The 8,306-nt window shown below is 54.1% G+C and overlaps 1 protein-coding gene across 1 annotated transcript in view; it reads left to right on the top strand.

Moving 5' to 3' along the window:
- The window catches only part of PTGS1 (prostaglandin-endoperoxide synthase 1), a 145,433-nt gene that overhangs the window by 67,675 nt on the left and 69,452 nt on the right, over nucleotides 1-8,306 (top strand). The window lies entirely within an intron of this gene.

Below are 8,306 nucleotides of genomic sequence, written 5' to 3'. Positions count from 1 at the left end.
ACCATTTCCAGAGCATCCCCTGCCAGCATACAGCACTGACACTGTGACACAGCCCCCAGCTGCTGCCCACCCTAAAGGGTCAGGGCTCTGGGATGGGAGGAGGCAGCCCCCAGCACACACACTGCCCTGTTTCATTCCCTGGTTTCTGCTTCCAAGCCAAACTCTGGCCCTCAAACCACGCTCAGCCTGGGCACACAGGGAGCGAGAGCTCCAGAGGATGGGAGCAAGGTGGGGACAGGAACCTGCAGCACCACATCCCCAGGCAGCACCCAGTCCTGCAAATCTGCAGCCTCCAGCAGAAGGGGCCGGAGCTGCCCTTCCCAGGGGATGGAAGCAAGCAGCCATCTGCCTGGGGGGCATGCCGGGAGGGGGCACGTCCAGCCCCGCGCTTTATTGTGCTTCCTGCAAGGGAAGAAACTTTTTCCTCTGCTGTCTGGTAAGCTGCTAGCAATCATCAGGCAGGCAGGTGGTAAAGATTCATATCCATCAAACAATGCCATTTAGTTTGTAACCTGTGACTAAATCTGGTGTTAGCTTTAATTTCAGAGTCTGCTTTAGGGCTCGCTTGTTAATCTCTATGCAAAGCAGATGAAATGAATATGCAGCATTTTGGATGTAATTGTACAGCTTCAATTCAGCACTATAATTTTCCAAACAGGATCTTGCAATCAAGCTTCTATTCATTAGTGTATAAACAATTTAGTTTCTCAGCTCTCCAGTATGCCAATCATTTCAATGGAGTGAGCATCTCCGACAAAAAGAGGAAGAAAGTTTCCTTTGTGTAACAGAGGTAAAAGTTGCTCCACACTCAGGCAGTTCCCTCCTGGCAGCCCTGGGCCGGTTCTGCAGAGGCACCGAACGCTGCCCATGGGCGGCACCACCACGTTCCCATGTCAGCACCACCCCCCCAGCGCAGCCCCCGACCACGGGTGGTTCCAGCAGTGGGACCCCCGAGGTGAGCACGGACGCTCAGGGCATGGCCACGTGGCACCGTGAGCTTTCCCCACTGCTCCCCACGCACCTCAGCTCCCACCACCCGTCCGGCGTGCGGCCGCGTCCCTCGGGGCTGAGGTGGGAGCGGAGCCTCGACAAAGGGAAGCGCCATCGGCAGAACCACTCCGCACGGGCTCCGTTTCCAAATGAATATCGACAGTGCTAATTACAGGCCGCCATGCAGACAGCTTATTAGCTTGTCACAAAAAGACGGTATTGAACTCAAAGCCCACGGTATTCACGCAGCGCAGCAAGACGCTCCCCAGACAGCACAGCGAACCAGGCAGGCGAACAACCTCCAGCAAAACTAATTACTTCCTGATTGTCTACGGCCACCCACTGGGTATAATAGTATAGACTAAATTTGGCATATACATAACTAAGCACTCGGCACCAATTTGGCATACAATAATCATCCTCTGTGTTGCATAATTAAAATCTGATCACTTGAAATAATCATTTCATATTCTCGATGCTGGGTGAGGACTGCACGGTGTGGCACAGGGGGGGTGCAGGATGGCTCATATGGTGCTGCCCAGCCTGTGGGCACCGCATGGCCTGGGCTGTGGGGCCACCCCCAGTCCTCCCAGGACCATCCGTGCCCATGGCTGGCATGCAGCATGCTGACCTCCTGCATGCAGGCTGCTGACCCCCACGCCTGTCCGGCCCCATTGTCACTGCACGTCTGCTAAAGGCGTTTGGAAAGACAGGGCAATAAAAAAATAAAATAAAACAGAACGTGTGTGTCTAATCCATTAACTTCCCCTCACGGGCTCCCCGGGGACCCAGCAAGGAGGAGAAAGAATATGTGGATATTGCACGCGCCCTGGCACTTTGTCCCTGGGCCAGCCCTGCTGCTGGCTGCTGCCACGGCTTGCGCTGTCCCGGGCTCATAAATCAGCGCGGGCGACAGCGTTTCACAGCTCGCTTCCCAGCCAGGATATTGCCATTCCTGCTGATTACACAGCCAGAGCGTGGGGGAAGCTGCATCTCCCACTTCCAGGAAGGGAGGCTCCGCAAGGAAAACGCATTGATAAAAAGAAGAACGAAATCAGCTTTGTTCACGTTGCGAATCTCCCATTGTTCCTGCTGTGACCGTCAGCCGGCGCTGGAGAAAGTATTTCCTCAGCGATAAATCTCCTGGGCTCCTCAGCAGCCCTCGCCTTGGCACCAGACCCCCCTTGTGTTGTTTTGCAAGAAAAAAAAATGCTTCTGACACTACACCAGCTCCACATGGGAGCCCTGGCCTCGGGACTGACCCTACACTGACTCCTCAGCTAGTTTTGGTGACTGAGAGCAGGCAGCAGAAGCAGCACCCTGGGAGGAGTGAGGGGCATTTCAAGGTGTGAACTCAGCCCCAAGACTGATTTCAGGAGACAAGGGCTGTGGCCAGCACCCCTGTGCTGGCTGTTATCCTGAGGCCCATGCCTGCAGCCAGCACCCCAGCAGGACCTGCCGGTCCCTGGGCCCTCTCCTGTCCCTGCCCCTCGCAGCACACCGTGGCTGGTGCCATGCACGTGCCCCTGACCAGCACACAGCAGAGTGCATGTCTGACCACGGCCACGCTAATCCCGGTGCCGAAACGCAGAGCTGGCTCCTGCCAAGAGCTCAAAATACAGGAGTCAGGCTGACAGTTGTACAAGAAAAATAGATCAAGTTTCCAAGAAAATACAAGCGAGCTGATCTGATTTTCATCAGCATCTTCAGCTGCCTTTCGGGAAGCCCCAGCCCTCTCCTCATTCCTGCTCTCCGCTTTACAAACCACTTAATTCATTGTTGCTTTGGAAACCCTCACAAAGACCCTCTGCATCCCCCAAAATAACGAGCAACAGATGCTGCTTTGACCTCAGCAACTTCCTGGAAACATACATTTGTCAAAATAAAAATAAAAAGATTAATGTGAGGAAGGCTCTTAAATTATAAGAAAATAGCAGACATGAGAGCCTGGCCGTGCACGCCTGTCATTTGTAACGGCCACGGAGCAGGCGGAGGAGCCTGGGGTCCCCACATCCTTTGGGATCCCCCCAGCTCTGCTGTCCCGCAGGCAGTAGGGCTGTCAGCCTGGAGCTTTTGGATTAGGGTGCTTGAAAATCAGCAGGTTTCACTCTCACCCTCTGGCTGTGGCCACCCAGCACACCCTAAGGCTCACGGAGGGCACAAGCACTGCGAGGGCTCAATACCCGTGGGCAGACGGAGGCCCCTGAGTCTCGAGGCTCCCAGCAGCCATGTGGGTGAGCAATGCAATGTGACATAATGCAGTACAACATAACAGAGGCACACATCAGCACCTGTGGGCAGGCAGGGGCAGCTCTGCAGGTTCCAGACAAATACAGCCCCTTTTCCCTCTCAGCTTTATAGGATCAGCCAGCAATGAGCTGTGGGGCTGGGCCACCTGAGGGCTTGGTGCACCTGTGTGCAGGTTAGCATATCGGGGCTACAAGCTTTGAGCTGCTGTGTGGCAGCGTGTTGCCTGAGGGATGTCACTCTCAGGGTGCCTCCTGCCCTGAGGATTTAAGGGGTGCTCAGGTCTTAGCAAGGGGCTGTGGCCCCATGGTTAAACACTTTGCGTGGTAGCGGCAGGGCCAAGGCACTCAGCATGACTGAGCCCCTGCAGCCACATCTTTGCTGTGCCATCCTGCAGCCCAAACCCACTGCTGCCCCTCACACAGCTCTGGGGTGCCAGGGGTACCAGAGACACCATGATGGCACAAGGTGAGAGCAGCCCAGCTGCTCTGTGACAGCCTCATGGGGTGCTGCATGCTCTTGTGCTGTGAATGCAAATCCTGACCTGGGCTGGGCTGGGGGCTCTGCCTTCCCCCACCCCAGCGTAATGCCTCCAGTAGCTATGGTAACTGCTATATACATTTACATATTCTTTCCGTTAATCACAGGGACATCCACAGCAACTGTCTTGTTTTTGTTCCTCTGAATGTGGGCTGGAGTGTTACCCACCTGCAGCCTCTTCCCCACACCAGCAAGTCCTCCACACACTGCCCCTCCCCCACGGCCCCCCAGCCCCACACCCCGAGTCACTCAGCACTGGCACTGCATATCCCACAGCATCACCACTGCGGCCTCTCCCCATAACCCCAGGGGAGACACAGGGTCCTGCCCAGCTCTCCACCCATGCCCTCAGCGAGGGACGATGAGCTGGCAGCCCCCAGAGGCTCCAGACCCCCCAGACACCTCCCCCTGCTGTTTGCCCACCTGAGGCCAAAAGCAGTCACAGAAACCAGGAGATGCCGTTGCACTGAGTCCTGCAGCCTCTCCCCTGCAGCTGTCAGTGCTGTCATGGCGGAGCTGCACTCGCAGCAGAGCACCCAGGGGCTGGAAAAGGGGCTGCCTCGGAAAGGCCTTCCCATGGCGTTAAGGAGTGCCAGGAACTGCTGGGTGAGATCATGGGTGCACAGCTCCCAGCAGCAGAGCCATAGGCCGCCTGTGCCAAGGGCTGATGCAGCTCAGTGCTCCAGGCTGCACATGTGGACGGCGCCGCCTCAGCGCGGCCGCCATTTTGTCTCAGTGTTGCTCACCCAGGTTTTGCCACTTTTTCCCCCTTTCACATTACAGCTGGTGGCACTTTGGCCACAAAATGGTTCATTGGTTGAGTTATGAAGATGAAAGCCAACCAGAGCAAACTGTCCTGAGTAATTCTGGCTTCGCAGGGAGCACGGCACAGAGCTGTGTGCGGCCACGAGCAGCAGGCCGGCTCCCGCACGCAGCTCAGGGACAGCACAGCACACGGCCCTGCCCGGCCCCGGGGGCTGCAGGGCAGCGCAGCACTGTGCGCATGGAGCAGCCCTCCTCCCCAGCCCTGCTCCACCACCGCTGCAGACCCTCCGGTTTCCTCTGCCCTTTCCACCGAACCAACCCACAGAAAGTTTTATAAACTTGAGGAAACGCGAGTCAAAGCAGAAGGAGCCCAGCGCTGAGCCAAAGCGTGACCTCAGCAACCTCCCCGCTTTGTCCAGCCCGGGACATCGTTATTATCTGTCAGCATGTGCTGAGTCTCCTCCTTCGGGGCCACACCAGGCCCTTCCGGAGGCCCTCCTCAGCCCCGCGTTATCTCTGCCACTTCCAGCCCTGCTTCCCCTGGTGGGCGATGCCAGGGCAGGGCCCAGAGCCCGCAGAGGGGACGTGGGGACAGCAGCAGGACCAGCACTCAGGGGCACAGCCGTGCTGGAGGAGCTGCAGCAGAGCAGCGGTTGGGGCAGAACGGAGCAGTTTGCCACCCGAAGTACTGACCTGCCTGGCTGACAGCAGGGCAGTGACAGGCAGGGAGTGTTTGGTGCAAAGGAAGGAAATGGAAGAATTAAATCCACAGAATTTCCCTGCTTTTGTTCTCCCTCCCGCCTCCGCTCTCCTCCTTGGCCACTAGCTCTTCTTGCTGGATGCGTAGAGCTCAGTCCTACCCAAGCGAGCTGGAAACGGGGTCCATCAGCTGAAAGCAATTTACTTTGAAATCCAGCTGCCAGATTTTCCTTCATTTGTTTACTTTAAAATGCTTTTTTAAAAGCCAAAGTACACAAGGCAGCCAAATTGCTGACATGTGTGCCGGGCCGGTACCCCGCAAACGCTGCATTCTTTCATGTCCTCCTGGGCTCAAATCCACTCATGTTTATTTAAAATACGTAGAACACTTCAGCACTATTAAGGACCATGTTCTATAGTAAATGGAAAAAGATTTCCTCGCAGGCCAGGAGGAGAGAGAAAGAATCATTTCAATTCAGTTTTGTTCTGCAGCACTTCGCCCAGCCACCCACAGCTCACCGCCGTGCTCAGCCTGCTGCCAGCACCCAGTAGCACCAGTGCTGTGGCAGCAGCACTTAGCAGCCCCTGGGCTGAAGGTTCTCTGCTGCTCCTGAGCGTCTCAGACATCTCTCTGCACCAGGAGGTGGTGCAGGCAGAGAATGAGTCCTTGTGGGTTTATTACAGATGGCACAATGCACTCTCTATATACAATAAGGATGCTGGTACAGAGAGCAAGTATTTTTAAGGACAAGAACAGGTGAAAAGAGAACATGGAAGCAGATAGCCAAATTCAGAACTTTCAAGCATATTCATAATGCAGGTATTTAGGGAAGGAAGGCACATGGGATGGGCATTTTTAGCTAAGGCTGTTGCTCCCTAAACCATTCCTCTATGGTTGACACAGCCTGAACTCCACAGGGTAATGTAAGGATGTGCATCAGAAAGCGAAAATGTCAACAAACAGCAAATAAATCCTCCAGGCTGTTGTCACTGATCAAGCATAAGGAAAAGCAGTAAACATGGAAAGAAGGAAGGAAGACTTACGTTTTTAGTTCAGTGGTCTGCTAACAGCAAACGAGATGGACAGTGGTGCTGTGAAAGTGTGTCAGCATGCCTCCGGCAGGCATTCCTAAAAGAAAACACTACTGACGTAGCCAGAATTGGTCTGTTTTGTTTCGCAGCAAGAAGTACAAGAAAGCAGAAGCCTCCGCTCATTAACTGTTAATAATTTAGAGTGCAGCACCTTCATAGTTTTATTGTAATTAGCCAGACTAGTAAATCTTCAAAAGGATTTCTCCAGCGGAATTCCCAGACTATAATTATGTCATGCCCTTCACACAACTGGTTTCACTCATGGTTGGAAGAAACAAAGGCACTAAGCAAGTGATGATGGGGAGCAGAGCAGGGGTTGCAAGGACAAGCACTGGTGCTCCTCGTGCCTTGGGGACTTCCACTTCTACAGCTAATTCCCTTGGTTCCTGGGCTCCCTGCCACTTATTACACCAGAGCACAAACAGTCCAGATCTGAGAGCTCACTTCTACCTTTGCAATCTCTGGAAGACAGGAGAGATCCTTGCTCTTCAGAACAGTAAACACTCTTCCAGGACTGCTCAAAACACACTCTGTGCTCAGGGGGCTGCTTCTTACCTCCCATCTCTCTGACATAGATATCTCTATTCCCTGCCAGTATGGGCAGCACCTGCAGAGCAAAGTGGTTTGTTGAAAGGTAAGTGATGAGGGTAGGGGTTTGCACAGCTCCTTCAGCTTGTTCTAGGGAAAGTATTTGAGCAGGGTCTGTGCCTGTCCTGGCCAAGCACAGCTTTGCCCAAGACTCCACTGAGGCACTTTACAAGGACAAAGATGGTAAACAAGCAGAGAGCTCTGTGCAGGGTGTAACCACCAGAGCAAGGAGGGAAGGGATGTGCTGTGCCCCAAGGCCACACAGGAGACTGGGCAGGCAGGAGGGGGAGCTGGGCTGCCTGTCCCCTGAGCAGGGCTCTGCCCTCCAGCCCACACTGCTCCCAGATTGCTCTGTCCTTTCCCCTCTGCAGCACTGGTGTAAAGGCAGAAAACAAACAGGAGAGCCTGTAACAATAAAAGAGCACAATAACTGATAGTAAAGACTTGGCAGCCGTAGGGAGCCAAAAGCTTCTTGGAGGGGGTTGGATGGAAGCTGAGTTTTCCTCCCTGCTTGTATTGTATTTCTTTCCTCTGCCAAAATGTGCTTCCTGAGTCTTGGGCAGAGCTCTCTGCTGCTGACCCTCACCTTCCTCTGTTTAGCCTGGAGCGCAGGCTTGCCACGAGCGCCTGAGGCCGCGCCTGGGGACAGGCAGAGCCTCCCGCTGTGTGCACATGGCCAGGGTCAGGCCTGCTGTCAGCAGCTTCCTGGAAACGACAGCCAAGTCGGGCCACACCTGACTGTGTCCCCCAGGAGCAGCCAGGCAGAGACCAGGCACGGCAGCCCAGAGAGCAGCTGGGGAGCGACTGCAATCGCTGTGACTGATGCTGAAGGGCTCTGTGCAGTCCTTTTCTCTCAGACAGGTCACGTTCCACTTGGCACAGCTGTAAGCAGGCAGCAAGAACAAAGCAGAGGTCAGATAGTGCTCTAACCAAAGAGGTAATTCTGAGTCGATGTAAATTTTAGCTCCCAATCGCATGGAAGTAGAAGGTTGCACTACCACACATAAAGAACTGAACCACCCTCACAGTGACTCATGGTCCTTAACAGAGCTGCCATGCTGATCCTACAAATATTAGAGGTTACAAAACACTACCTCAGTTGGTGTTTTGTAAGCTTTAATCTGTCAACTTGGGAGCAGACCCCTAGCTCTTTTAGAAAGCTCCCCTTCCCCTGTATTTTATTTCCTTTCTTGGTGCCAAAGCCAACCTTAACAAAGCAACAGGCACGGCCATTCTTACCAGCCCTCTATTCCACCGATGAGAAGGGAGAAATTAATTTAAACTCAATCAAAATAGAAAAAGCTGTTCACTATTCTGTGCTGCAGAACAGTATTAACAAAACACTTGCCTGAACCATCCACATTTGCCCGCCCAGACAAGAGAAC

Source organism: Cyrtonyx montezumae, unplaced genomic scaffold (assembly GCF_038088225.1).
Source record: "Cyrtonyx montezumae isolate F1298 unplaced genomic scaffold, pur_monq_1.0 scaffold_20, whole genome shotgun sequence".
NCBI classification, from domain to species: domain Eukaryota; kingdom Metazoa; phylum Chordata; class Aves; order Galliformes; family Odontophoridae; genus Cyrtonyx; species Cyrtonyx montezumae.
This window is presented reverse-complemented; position numbering and strand designations above follow the sequence as displayed.